Below are 15,287 nucleotides of genomic sequence, written 5' to 3' on the forward strand. Positions count from 1 at the left end.
ATTCCTGAGTCTCAAAATATGTATTTCAGAGTTTCACTCAACAAACTTAACTATGGAACAAAACAGAAGATATAATCAAAATTTTTAGAATAATTGGACCAAGCTACAAAGATTTGTAAATTTATATTTTAAATAAAAAATATACAAAACAATTATAAAACAGGAAAATTCCACAGGTCCCGTTAGTATGTAATAATCAGTTATTTATTCTGAAGGTCTTTCAATTTCATCTAAAAATATCTTTGCTGTTACAACCCTTAAAAACATTCCATAATGTTTATGAATTTGTAAATTTCCAAATGGCTATATTTTTGTTCTTGCAATGAAATAAATTTCTAGTACAAACTGTCAAAGAAAATCTTTATATATATATATTCCTGCTCCAATACGTTTCTCTATTTATTTTGCTGTATTACTTTGGTATGCTTTCAAGGATTGCAACAGGGGGATCAGAATCAGATTTTGGACATCTGGTTGTATTTTTAATTTGACCCAGTTTAAATGCAAAGACTTTGAAAATACTTGTTAGAGAATTACTTTATGCTGATGATGCTGATTTGTTGGCACAGAAGGAGGGGGATATGCAACATTTAATGTTGCATGTCCCCCTGCATGTACACATGCAATGAAAAAAGATTTTCCACTGCATGTGTGCATTTCGGACTCACAATTAGTCTTGGGAAAACCAAATGTTTACTCCCATGCCAGGACAAACATATTCTGAACCAAACATTTTTGTGAATGGAACAAGGTTAGAAGTCGTTGACACCTTTGTTTACTTAGGAAGCACACTGTCAAGAGATGGTAGTTTTGATGCAGAGGTATACTATCGAATAGGGAAGGGAAGTGTTGCATTTGGAAAGCTCGAAAAACGAGTATGTACGGATAGAGGTATTTCCCTGCAGAGAAATATCAGTGTCTATAAAGCGTGTGTATTGCCTGCACTTCTTTATTCAAGTGAGACATGGACCACTTACAAGTGTCACATAAAAATGCAGGAGAGATTTCATCAAAAGTGCCTCAGACATATCTTAGGAGTCAAGTAGGAATGTTTCATACCAGATACAAAGGTTTTGTGCATGGCACGTTGCAGCTCAGTTGAACAACATGTTATCTTGGCTCAAATGAGATTTACTGAACACGTTATGTGAATGAAAGACGAGTGTTTGCCAAAGCGTCTTTTTTATGATAAGCAACCACGAAATAAGCCGAGAAAAAGGTATAAAGACTGTGTAAAGGAAAACCTTAAGAAACAAGATATGAACAAAAGTGATTGGGAAAATGCTGCTCTAGATCGGAACAAGTGGAGAGGTGCTGTTAAGACTGGTTGTAATGACTGGGAGGAAAAGATGATTCAGCACTCTGAACTTAAAAGGGCCTGTTGCAAAGGAACAATTGGAAGTGTAATGGACAGTGAATATTAGATATGTATTATATGTGACTGTGTTCTGTTGGCAAAAGCAAGGTACGTGAATCATATGCAGTCACATGAAAATCGTAATGCCCAGATCTCGGACATCAACCACCTCTTATGACTTGTGTCATATGCCAAAAACTTTGTAAGACAATATCTGGACTTAAAAGACATATGCTAGTTCACAAAAGCATTCCTTCAGAATCAGATTCCAAAAGGCAAAGATATAGAAGAAACTTGAATAATATCTGTCACTTGTGTTTTAAATCCTGTCAGTCATCAGCTGGTCTTAAAAGTCATCTAAGGGCTCATCAAAAGAGTGACTGTACAGTGTGATGGGGTGTGGTGTGTGTGTTGATGGGATGGCTATTACCTCCCAAGATGAAGCAATCATCATATATATATATATATATCAACTTATCTATGCCACTAAATGATATAGTCGAAATATGTTGTTGTTGTTGCTGTTGGCACTCCGTCGCTTACGACGTCGAGGGTTCCAGTTGATCCGATCAACGGAACAGCCTGCTCGTGAAATTAACGCGCAAGTGGCTGAGCACTCCACAGACACATGTACCCTTAACGTAGTTCTCGGGGATATTCAGCGTGACACAGTGTGACAAGGCTGACCCTTTGAATTACAGGCACAACAGAAACAGGAAGTAAGAGTGAGAGAAAGTTGTGGTGAGTACAGCAGAGTTCGCCACCATCCCCTGTCGGAGCCTCATGGAGCTTTAGGTGTTTCCGCTCAATAAACACTCACAATGCCCGGTCTGGGAATTGAAACCGCGAATCCGCTGCCCTCACCACTGGGCCATTGCACCTCCACCATAGTCGAAATAATGACGAATAAATAAAGTATCTGGCTGATAGAGGGGTTGTGGTACTAATTGAACTGAAGCATTTAATTTTATTGTTTCCTGGTCTGTTTAAAACACTAAGATTTTCAGGCTAAAATATAATTTTGTATATCAACAGAGGACAAATCTATCACACATTTCACAGAGAAAATTTTACAAGTTCCACTTTGGATACGAAAACACAGAGGATTTGTCTCTGCATATAGCTGAGGTATAAAGGTTATATTAATCAGTAAAATGTAAGATCGAAAAGCTGATAAAACTAAACTAAGTAGTTGTGGAAAAAATCTGTAATTCTTTTGCATCACTGAACCAACTTCATTCTGTTTGTAGTAATTAATTTCATTTACGCAGTTGAGGCGGTGGAGCTGTTTAAAACAGTACAAAACCATACACAATTCTTTATTCTATCGATCGACACCTTACTATAACGAATTCAAATTCCTGTCAGTGTCGATATAGTTGATTGAATCAATTCCAAAGACTGTCTATTTCCGCGACAGAAACATTGACCTTCACTTAATCAAAAGAAATTTCGTGATCGTGGTTTCCATTTCTATAAGCTCATTTCTGGCTGTTAGATGAAATCAAGGTGAAGTTTCGGTTGATGATCTCCCTTAACAAGGAGAAAGTGTGATAAATTAATCTAAAGAAACGGTGAATAAAGAAACACAATGAACAAAATGACATGAAACGAAAATTCACACACCTACGAATTTCTGAGACAAAAAGAAATTAAAGAAAGACATTGATTTCATACATAAGAGTGTCCGCAATTTCTTCAGAGAAGTCTAGATACAAATATAATAAAAGATATTTGACTTTTCTGAAACGACTTACTTTCAGATCATTGGAAGTTAATTTCGCGCCCCCAAACATATGACAGGTGAAAGACACTTGGAGCAGTGAAGCGCTAGATTATGTAGTTTTCCTAATTCATCGCTTCCAGATGTCTTCATACAGAATCAGTGCATGGCCTTACATGAACACTGTAGAGAAATACTTTTTCTGGCAAACCAAGTCTCTTAATAGGTTTTATTTTTAGATACATTCGATATAACTGTTTCATTTCAGTTCCTGTGTACCCATATGGTGTTGGAAATGCATAAAAATCACAGCTATTGTCCCTTCCGATGATAGATGTATCGGATTTAAACATTGTAGCAATTAACTATGGGTTATCCTTAAGAGAAATGTTGATTCTTTTGCCTAAGCATGAAGGTTCTTTTTTCAGTAACATGATACTGAAGTTCATTTTTTCTTGTTAAAAGATTTTTCTTGAGTAATGGATTAAATGAGAAAATTGAGGTACAGTTATTATCTACCAGAACATTCATGCAGCTTCCACGTGTAGGCGCAGTTACCTCCCTTGACAGCGGCTGTTTAAACAAGCTCGCAAATAAATGGCGCAAGAGCAGTGAGGTGCTGACACTAAGCCCCGGCACTTCCTCTTTTCTCGTCAAGACGGCAGACCGCGAAGACATGACCTAGTTGGCTCTCGAATACATGCAGACAGCTAGCAAACATGAGATAGTGTACAGAAGATGAACATGGTCTCCATTCATCAAGCTCTTTACATTATCATTCAACTTGTATAAATTTGAGACCAAGAGTAAAGATATTTAAAGTTACAGCTTTGTTCCATGAATTCATTGTACCGTGTTCCTCTATCAAATGATATTACAACCTTTGGAATGGAGTCATCATTAGATGGCTCCACAACCTGAGAACACCACCATCTAAAAACGCATTAATGATGTAAATTAAATGTTCTACCACAAACATAGCTGTGTGGTTAAGAAGTTTGAGTCCACTGTGGTTTTATCTTCTATTATATCACTTTGGACAATTGTCTCCTAACATTGACCAGAATGATAAACTAAATAAACAAATACAAAATAAGTAAAACACTGGTGCTCTTTGATCGAAATCGCCTGTGATACCTATTCAACAGTGAGTTTAAAATATTCTCTTTTCATTATACTGTCAGAAACGTGGTGAGCTTGTGATTAGTCCATTGGAAACTTGTTTGCAACGACACTGTTTTTACCATTTGTAGACAGTTTCCTCCTCCACATGAAAAGTTTATCTCAATACAGCAACTTTTGTCAAAAGAACAATGTTGTCTCTGTCTAATGTGGCAAATTATTCAAATCGTAGTGTTAAGAAATGATTTACAGCTGGTGGACGTAAATATTGGAGAACCAAGTGTAATGGCAACACAGTATTGAGATAGTTAAGATCTGTTGATTTCTTGGATAGTTGCTCGGTACCCTACTCCCTCAGGCATCTTCACTCTTACAGTGTACCTCAGTGGTGTGGCGTGAAGTGTACAGGGTGTGCGGACTGCACCGGGTGGCCACATTATATACGTTTCTTTGCTACAGTCGAAGTTATGTAAAATGTAACGAAGTGGCTAATTTTGCCAGATGAAGGCTGCTATTTGAACCAAAACCCACGCTGTCACTAGTGTACATACCATTTTATATGCAGTATATTATTTCCCTGATACATTGGAAGAGGTATAGTTTTAAAAATGACTGAAAGTACAATTGGTTTGGTTAAAGTGATATATAAATGATAATGGCAGTATTCTAACCCCTGATGTTTTCGGTGATTGTCTAGTACCTGATCATGTGTCTAATGTAGTTGGAATATTATTAAATGCTAGAGAATAAATAAATTTCTACTGGAAAACCTAATAGCATTAACATAAGCATTAATATTTTAATATTTTCTCATAAAAACTAAAATCGAACTAAATTATATATCCATAGGTATCACTTCAAACTACAAAAGTAACACTGTTGTATCGCGTGCAACATTCATTTTCTATTTATTGTTCATTGAATTTTAGCACCTATTTCTGGCGTATTTTTGTTATATAAGTATCACATGAAACACTGCCTTGTAAAAAGTTCTTATTAGAATAACTTGATGTCAATCACTATGGACGTGGTAATCATGTTCCTTCTTGTCTGTTGGTAGATTTCAAGTCAAAACAACTGGCTTCTTAAAGTACTGCAGATTCCAGAAGAAAGAAAAACATAACACAATAGCGTTTTGCCAACTGACCACTTAGATATAGAATTTCCTATTTTATTTATTTTTCCAACACTAACGAAAAATATCTCATGATTATAATTATTTTTGGCTCCTTAATTTCCAACTTCAAATTCCACCGGTGTTGATTAAGAAGTACCAGTCAAATACTGAGGATCAGTGTAAACGTCTTATCCCTCTTCTCAAAATTGTTGGCCTTATACCAAAACTGGAAAATTATTACTATTATTTCTGTGTTAGACCTACTAAATAATTACCAACGGTTTGCCTATTTAGGGACTTGTTATTGTCAAACTTTGTTGCCCATTTTATTCTGAATATAACCAGGACTTTGGAGGTGCTGCTTGACTCTTATTTCTCACCCTTTTGAGAGCCCAACTAGCATCTACAATACATTTCTTTCAAAAAATCCATTAAACATGGACATGGTGGCAAATTTACAAGCCAACCAGCAAGGAAGTTGTGAGGGAAAAGTTGTCACTCAAGGCTTACTCTTCCATAAAAACGACTTCTTCAATTTGATGACTATTGAGAAGAGTAAATGTAGCAATTACAAGTCGGATAAAATGTGTGGAACAACAGCAACAATAACAAAACAACTAAAACCACTACCGTCACCATGGACAACAGCAAATACATTTAAAAGAATAAACAACAGCAAGTCCAGTGATAGCAGCACTGTTGTCATCACGTCAAATGCAAGTGACCAGCATGGGCAAAATACCACCATTACCATTGCCACGTCAGCGGTTGACATTGACAAGGGTTACAACTGTCAGCTTCATAAAATGCAGACCACCTCTTGCAGTCCCAAATAACACCAGCATCACCCTCACTATCCTTCCGGTTGCCAGTACCATCAACGCTGGAAGCATCAGCATTGATAGTAAAAGAGTACAGCCAAGCAGCTACAAAAACTACGGCCCTTTGCCAGTGCAGCAAGAATATCATAGAAAATTCAAATACTAAGCAAAGCATAAATGAAGTAAACAAAAAAAAAATCGAAGGACGGCAAGTCAGCTTGGCCGTGTAAATAAAAAATGTTATGGGGCAAACGAGGAGAAACATGGCAATTATTGATGCACAGAACCAAAAAAAAAAACCAAAAAAAACATATCACTCTTGCAGGTAATATAGCAAAGCCTACATCACATTCCTCATTGAAATCGAGGCACAAAATTATTTTCTAGTCTCTCCCATACAGAATCCTACTTCTTTGGCAGCCATATTGGTCGACATGGTAGATAAGGTGATATTAGTGGTATACAGGCTGCGAAGGAAGAACTTGTCGGAAATAGGTATGGACTTCTTGGTCCAAATGGATCATATGACTTTGTCACATGGCACCCTTTTGATTGTGATGGTAGAAATGAAAAGGACAAGATGCGGCATATACAACGTTTCAAATTACCTAAAACGTTTCTGTTCTATGAAAAGATTAAAAGAAAGAAAATCCCCACATCAGCAACACCACCAGTAGAATGTAACTGTTACAGCAGTAGCAAGAGATGCAATAACAATGCAATGCAGCACCAACAGCAGCAGTGGCAACATACAAAGCAGGAACAACAGTAGGAAAAGAGGCCACAATGACGGTAAGGCCCCCTCATACCAATAACAGCAAAATATTTCCTCGGATATTTCCAAAATACCTCCGAATTTTGTCCTCCCCTCAACAAAATACAAACATGCACTCGTGTGAAAATATACCTCTTCCTTCCTGGTCTGATCTAAGGAGCATATTGGAGCATAAATGGCTACTAGATTTCATAAGACATTTAGTAATTTTTCTTGAAAAGTCCTACTTTTTAGTGCAAGGTCGAGAATGGAATAACATTTTAGACATATATTGGAATTATGTAGGGTTAACCTATACGGAAGAAATGAAAATCCTTGATAATCTGCTTAAACAGCCCCATTTGTCTTACAGAAACTGACTGGGTTTCCTGAATGTGCCAGTGTGAACTTAGAGCGACCGCATTGAGTCATATCTTGAGCAACCGCATAGAATCATAGCTAGGGTATCTGTTACATCAACAGAAAAAATGTAGACTATCCATAATTCCAACCAGTCAGCTATTTCTTTTTCTTCCAGGGTTTCACCACTCCTGAAGGAGAAACCCCGGCACCACTTAAGTACAGCGGTCTCAATGCATTTATGTCACGATGTTTTTACGGTGCATACTCGTTAGGGTTAGGGTCTAGGGTTACGTAGATGCGTCAAGACCTCTGTATTTAAATAGTACTGAAACCCTTACCTGAACTCCTTCCATCACTGTCTATCTCTAGCCAGTTGTGATCATGTAGGCCCCAGATAGTGAGTGAGATCATCTCGCCATTTTATTTTTTGTCGGCCTCTTGATCTTGCCCATTGTCTTAGTGTCTATTCCGTTATCTTGATTGGTCTTTCAGTTGTGCGATGTGGCCAGCCCATCTATATTTGTTTTCTTTGGTGGTTCTTTTATGTCATTGACTATCGTGTGCTGCCGCATCCAGGCGGTGGTCTTCTTGCCCAGCAATGTGATACTGAGCATGACTTGGTCTGTCTCCTGTGGGCTACAATGAGGGCGTTCATGATGGTAGTGTTGAGCCATGTTTCACTGCCATAAAATTGTGATCTGAAAGTTGCACTTGTCATTCGTAAAGCCTACAATGACATCATTAGGGTTGTATATGAGCAACAATTGACGGTGGTAATCATTAACTGATAATGGTGTACTCTGAAGAGGGTGTCTGGAGTAGAATCAATTAGTTTTAACAAAAAAATAGACAGGAAAAATAAATTGAACTGGTAATAAGTGGATGATATCAGAACTCTGTATGATGAGTGGCGGAAGGGCAGAGCCGGGTGGAGTTACTGAGTCAACCTGGCTAATGGGTTTCCATCTATGCATGGTGGTTAATCTTAAATGCATTTTCTTTTAAGAAAATTGTCTACCTTATCACTATCTCTCGTTTTAAATACTGTATATTGTTATTTTACATTTATTTCGTGTTTTATTAAATTTTAAACCATCTATTGTACTATTTCTATATATCCCCACTTTTTTGTATAAACGTCCAGTTCCACCTGGATTATAAATCTCTGTGTTTAACATTCGTACTATTTTATTGTATCTTTCAAGCCGTTTTGACTATTAGAGCATTATTTATTCTTATATATATTTGTTGGACTGACAGAATCGTTGGCTTTTCGGACGAAATTCTTCGTGGTGCTTGATCCAACTCTTTACATTCTGAGTTCAAATGTGAGCGATGTCAATTTTGTCTTTCATCCTTTCTGGGACGATAAAGTACCAGTTAAGTACCGGGTTGAGGATTTTCAACTAATTCCTTCCAAATTTCAGGCTTTTTGTCTATGCTGGGAAGTGTTTAAATTTTCATTTTGTTTTTGTTATATTGTTTAATCGAAGGGGCAACATTATTGGCCTTTTTCAGGGCCTAGGAGACCGGTAGGATGTACTCAGATCAGAAACATAATGAATCCCTGTACAGGTGCCGATGGGCCAAATGAGAGTTAGATAGGGAGGAAATTCAATCTGAGTCTTTTCCAGTGCGCGTGTTTTAACTCCCGTTTCTATGTTTGGCAACACAATATACCACCGAAGTCTATTTTCCTTTCACATTTATTCCTCTCATTAAACATATTGCCACTTAATCTGTCTTAATGTATAAAACTTTTTAATGAATGATATGCTTACAAGCTTGGATTTCGTTCTTAGATCAAAGAAGAGTGTCCCTTAGACATTTAATTTTATGTTCAAAATATTTAAAATGTTTGTACATCGAAATGATAAAACAAGAGGCTGTTTAAAAGTTGTTTTAAAAATAATTTATTAGAAGCAAAGATAAAGATGTAATACTTTAACATCTCTATTTATAGCCATTATAGATTCTTAGAAGTTGCTATTAATTCATAAAAACTTACTCGGTGATATTACGAATTTAATACTTTTCGTAACGCATTGTTGCATAAAACTATAAGGAATCTCAACGCAAAAATCAATTTTTGATAATCTATATCGTAAAATGAGGCAAATTTGGAAATGTGTCCCTATATATCACTTTCCTTCTTCCATTTGTCGCTCGTTTTATTTGTTGGCTCTTGTAACAATTGTTTGGAAATACATCAAAGAGATTAATTTATAAACTCTGTTGGCATTGTATTTACCAGGAGATTATGATTTGGTCTGACTCGTTCAGTAAATTTAGCTGAACAAAATTTTGATTGTTCAATTTCTGTATTTCACCATCGTAAATATTAATGCGAATCTATTAGTTGGAAAGATTGAAGTTTCCAATAACGCTTAATGTTTTTTTTTCCAAATGTTTTTGTTGTATTTGTACAACACATTTTATCTTATTGTTCATTATATTTTAACACGTATTTCATGTGCGTGTCACGTGTATTTACTTTCAAATATTAGAAATATTGCCTTATAAAGTGCCTTCAGTGCTTTGCAGTCGCTGTCCTTATTTTCTAAGTGACAATAATTTTCAAGATAGAATTATTGGCTTCTTAAGCAATTACAGATTCTAGAAAAATGTAACCCAAGGCCCAAAAGTATAATACCAAATGATCACGTAGGTGCTTGATAAAATTTCTTATATTATTTGTGACAGCAACTTTTCTTTTTCTTTTAGTTTTCGAGCTTTAGTTGCAATAAGCATATTTCCTATTGGTATTATGAAATAAAGTGATTATCAATTGGTAACAATTTGCAAGATAAATATCCAAGATTATCACTATTAACTTATAAATTTTTTTTCATTTCATATATTCGAAATTGTGGAAGACGGTAAGCAACGCGTTTAAAAAAAATTGCACACTTTAAAGATATATACGTGAAATTGCGTCCATTCTGTAGTTTTAAGTCCTGATGTTTAAATCTGATGAACGCAGGTACGACCCAATGGTTGTGCCGTATTCAGTGAGATCATCTTTTGTCATAGTCATGTGAGTAAAATTGATAAGACAGAAATTGGATTTTTGTCGGATCGTTTGTAACTGTATTTAAAAGCCCAATCTAGTGATTACATTAGAATTCCGTTTGTCTGTCGTATACCCAACGAGTGAGTAAGCCGTTTCATTGATCAAACAATTGGGACTACTATAGGAACCTTATAAGATACACAAATTGCAAGAAATAATCAGATTTCTTGGAAATCACTTTTACTGTCTTGTAATCCAAAGCAACATTTTTGTTTATAAATCTTTTCCAGCACGTTTAACTTGGGGGAATTTCTCATTGCTGTATCGCATTAAATTAGTCCTTCCTTTCTGTAGGGAACAGAATGAAGAGATGTCTAAATAGGAGGGATCAAACTTGATTAAAGTCCTGGTGGAAGATTTCAACTGAAGAAAAAGGATTAATAACCGAAGTCTATTTTTTTTTTTAATTTTGAGCTCGGTTCAAACGCTTTAGTTTGACCGTCATGAGTTCATGAAGTGATCTTGAATTTTTTTTTAAATAAAAATAGATCATAGAAGACTAGGTGGGACTGCCACACCAGGAATAATAAGCATTTTAAAACCTATGAAAATATAACAGGGAAACATGAACGGCGAAGAGACTTACAAAATGTGAGTCAAACTGAAAAGGAAAATCACAAAATAGAAACGCAAGTTGTTTTCTTTGTATTTCAAATATATATATCTTTCAGATTCCCGCAATTTTTATTGCTAGTATATACTACCGTGTTCTGTCTTTTTGAGAAGATTTAATTTTCCTACGTGATGTAAAACTTATACTAATTTTAATATATAAAATACCCTGTGCATGTGTGTGTGAGCGATCTTTCGATACTAATCCTTGGGGTGATCTTTCGGTACAATACCTAGAAATGCCATCGACACGTGGTCTCGATGGCATTTCTAGGTATTGTACCGAAAGATCACCGTTAAATTGTAAGCATAACTAAACTTCGAAGCAAAAACCGTTTTATGCCGCGTGTTGCTACAGTCTTGACTAACTAAAAACTAACACGTTGTGCCGCAGACATAACAGAACTCTGTGCAGTTGCACTGCAGGCAAATAACAGCAACCGAGAGTCACGGGATCAAAACTAAAATGACAACATTTGACAAGTAAGCGTCATTTTCTTGGAGAGGTGCGCTTCTGAAGAAGCGCCAAACATACTTCTGCGACATATCTTTTGTCTGACTGCTCACCCATGGTTGATCAAAGAGTAAGCAACAGATGTTTCTCACCTTTCTTTAAAATTAAGCTGCCATGGCTTTATTTAGTATAAACGGCAGTTTGGAGTTCAGGATTACAAGAGTTCCAAGATGTAGAGCGATGATTGTTGTCTTAGTAGTAATAAGCACCGCAGGGTTAAGGTCAAGTGATGCCCCAAGTGCGGCCCAATAATCTTGCTCCTTTGACCCTTCCATCATTCAGCTTCAAATTAAAATACATTAAAAGTGTTTTATTCAACGTCTCGCTAGCCAAACCCCACAATTATTTTTCGTAAGAAAAATATTAACACTGAATAGTAGAAAGCAATATAAATTATGCATCTATCACTTTGGCATCAGGAGAATTTCATCTCATTCTTAAAATAAAACTTATTTACCGTTTGCAGCATACGGACTCTGGCACTGGAACCAAAAGAAAGACAAAATCAAAACTCTGTATTGCCACCCATCCCCTCCCGTTTTTTTTTCTTTTCTGTTAGTGTTCTCATACTAAGTCCATAGTAATTTACATACCGAAATAACCATTGAAAAAAAATTTTGTTTTGTTATTTGTTTAGTCTGGAGTTACCTAGTTTGGTGAATACAAATGCGACGGAGCTTGACATTTATACCAAAATAAATGTATATATATACGTACCTAAACACAAGGTAAAATATCAAATAACTGACTTCATGAAGACGCTTAAAAATTAATAGATTATGAGCTTTTAAATAGCTTACCTATATATTTCGTTGATAAATTGGACTTTCTTAGATTTTTGGGATCTTTTTTAAAACGGGGGCCACGTTTTTCATTAATGTTTTACGTAGTGTTTTTGGTACCGAAAGACTTTCAAACTTCGTATACTTATCTATTTTGTGTTATAGAACAGAAAAATATTTTTGTATTCGAATTTATTTCATGTAAAAAATTGTCTTATTTCGATAATTTCAACCAATCACTGACAGGTATTCAGTTGTTTACCTTTACTCCTTTGGCTCATTAAGCGATGTATAGCGTATTTAATCTCCATACCTTCGTTTTATTTGCTTTTTTCATTTTAAATTTGCTTTAACCCTAACCCTAACCCTAGGGTTAGGGTTAGGGTTAGGGCTAGGGTTAGAGTTAGGGTTAGGGTTAATTGTTTCAGAATCGTTTGTTTATGTAGTCGGCACTTAATGTATATCGGCTGAATGGACGTCAGTGATTGGTTGAAATTACAGAAATACGACAACTTTAACATGGAATAATTTATGGATTTCTTTTTTTTTAAAGAAGACTAAAAGAAAAAGATGTTTTATATGACACATTCTACCAGTGTTCCAAGTTTCAAAGTGTTTCGTTAATGAAAAATGTGGCCCCCGTTTTAAAAAAGATCCGATTTTTGTTCTATGGAACCTGGTTGTAAAATTTCTTGTGCTAGGTTACACTTGTATTGTAGTCAAGCTTCTGTTATGATACATCCAATTTTGTTCTTTTGTCTGTTCATTAAACATCCTTTCGTAAGAAAACGCACTAGTTTTATAAGCCATTTATTTACTAAGATACAAGAACTACAAATAAAATCTATTTGCTTTTTTTTTTATTATTCGAATACGCGGTACTGTGGCATTACAACATAATACGGAGCAAAAGACAAAAATCATCAGAGGACATAAGGCAACCCTAACCTTCTAGAATAGGTTGTGTCTTTGGCACTCACAGGCATTCAAGATAGATGCGGTTCCTAGTTTATTTGAACAACTACAAATCTTTGACTAAGAACAGACTGACTAGAGAGAAAATTCTTGAAAGAACACCTTTCTTGAAGAAAGGTAGGTATGGAGATTAGGGCAAGGTCCATGGTTGAGACACACTATGGACGCTGAGAATAGGAAAACTAAATGGGATAGTGGAAGTTAGCACATGAAGCTGCGACTATTATAATTGACAATAAGAAAAATAGCACAAGGAAATAGTACGTGTGACCGGAGTTTTGGCATGTGTTTGAGATAGGCGCCAGCTGTCAGGTATATCACTTTTATTCGAACTTAATGGATCCGATCAAGTGGCTAGCATTTTCGATAAATGCTTAACTGGCATTATTATTGTCACAATATTATACTTGTAACATGTGCATTCGTTCTTGCATGTGTGTATACAACGTTTACCTTCCATGCTGATATATCTGTGTAGGTGTACACACACGTTCCTGTGTGTATATTTACACGAGCGAGTTTTCTTTTATTGAACAATTTAACGAATGATAGCTTGCTGTTGCATATAACTGTTTAGAATCAGTACTACAGTTTGTAAACTCTTTATTTTAGAACATATATGAAAAAAAAAAAAAAAAGGCTGTGGCATAAAACACGAGCTCTTAAGAACACACATTTTGTTTCCCTGGTTTAAAGAATTTCAAGTTAACGGTATGTAAAACTGAACGCCTGTTTTTGTATCAATTGCAATACTTTCAGCTTCTTAAATTCGACGTTTAGGTATCTTTAGATGAATTTTATATGGATGTTGAGGTATTGTTGTAGATGAAATAATTGAACAAAAAACTCATTGCCATTGAAAGAGTATCGGAGAAATATGGGTCTGAGAAAGATTGGTCAGAGAGTTTAGCTGATGAAATGATATAGTAGAGATGAGTAGGAATTTGAGGCAGTTGAAAAACCGACCACTTTTTTGATTTTTTTTTTTTACTTACTGTAATACCACAATGCAAATGGAATTTCGATGAGTTTTCTGATAAGTTTATAAAAATGTAAAGTCAATTTATACATTTAGTTATTATTATTATTACTTTTTTTTTGCGTAAGATATTAAAAATATTATGTTGACTAATTTCATAGGTACTTGTTTTCATTTTATCAGGATGAATAAAAGTTAATTTTGGAATAAGTGCCCCAATACATTACAAAAAACGAATTTTTGAAAACTTATTTTTGTTGAATCTTCTACCCTAAGGTTTAACACTTCATTCAGAGTAAAAAAATGGTTAGATGAGAAAATTACGATTTCATACTCTGGGGAATAAAATGAAAGGAATTTAGGTTTTTTGTTTAGAATCTTAATCTCTAATATTCAGAATATAGAAATCCATAGTAGTTTTCAAATAAAAAGAAATTGGAGTGCTATTTATTTGGAGACTAAATAGAAAGAAGGTGGGGTCTTTCACTATTTTTCGACAACAATTATTCTTGAAATATAAATTTGCGTCTTTGTTTATTTTTTTCATTTCATTTTGTTTTTGGTAAAAAGGAACGACTATAGGCCAAATAAATGCACCTAGTTTGGGGTTACAGCTCCTTTAATAACTCAAAATAGTTTCTTTTGATTTTGTTTATGGAAACCTACAATCACATGTCATTACTTTCGAGACAGTACTTCTTCATACACCAAGCATTTTGGCGATTTCCATTACTCTAGTGCTTGCCATACGAGCAATGACCTCTTTGAAAGTCCAATAGATATGTCATTTTAATAAATTTTAATAAATTTTCTGATGATATCTGAATAGAAACAGCAATTTTAGCAAAACATATTAAGCAACACTAATAATAAATCAAAAACAAAAATAAACCAGCTTTGAATGGTTTTATAGATATTTCAAAACTATGATGCGAGGTGTTTCCATTATTTTGTCCGGTATGTGTTTTGTTAGCTGTGTTTTGTTAGCTGTGTTTTGTCAACTGTGATTTTTAGGCATAAGAGAATATATTCTCTTATACCTAAAAGCCATAGCTGACCATGCTTGATTATATATATATATATATATATATATAT

The 15,287-nt window shown here is 35.1% G+C and overlaps 1 protein-coding gene across 1 annotated transcript in view; it reads left to right on the forward strand.

Moving 5' to 3' along the window:
* The first annotated feature begins 10,363 nt into the window (after window positions 1–10,363).
* The window catches only part of LOC106869101 (endoplasmic reticulum aminopeptidase 1), a 1,169,084-nt gene continuing 1,164,160 nt past the window's right edge, over window positions 10,364–15,287 (forward strand). Inside the window, exon 1 of the mRNA XM_052970645.1 lies at window positions 10,364–10,410. The gene's annotated coding sequence lies outside the window, so the exon portion shown is untranslated. The remainder of the gene's footprint in view (window positions 10,411–15,287) is intronic.

Source organism: Octopus bimaculoides, chromosome 9 (assembly GCF_001194135.2).
Source record: "Octopus bimaculoides isolate UCB-OBI-ISO-001 chromosome 9, ASM119413v2, whole genome shotgun sequence".
Lineage (NCBI taxonomy): Eukaryota > Metazoa > Mollusca > Cephalopoda > Octopoda > Octopodidae > Octopus > Octopus bimaculoides.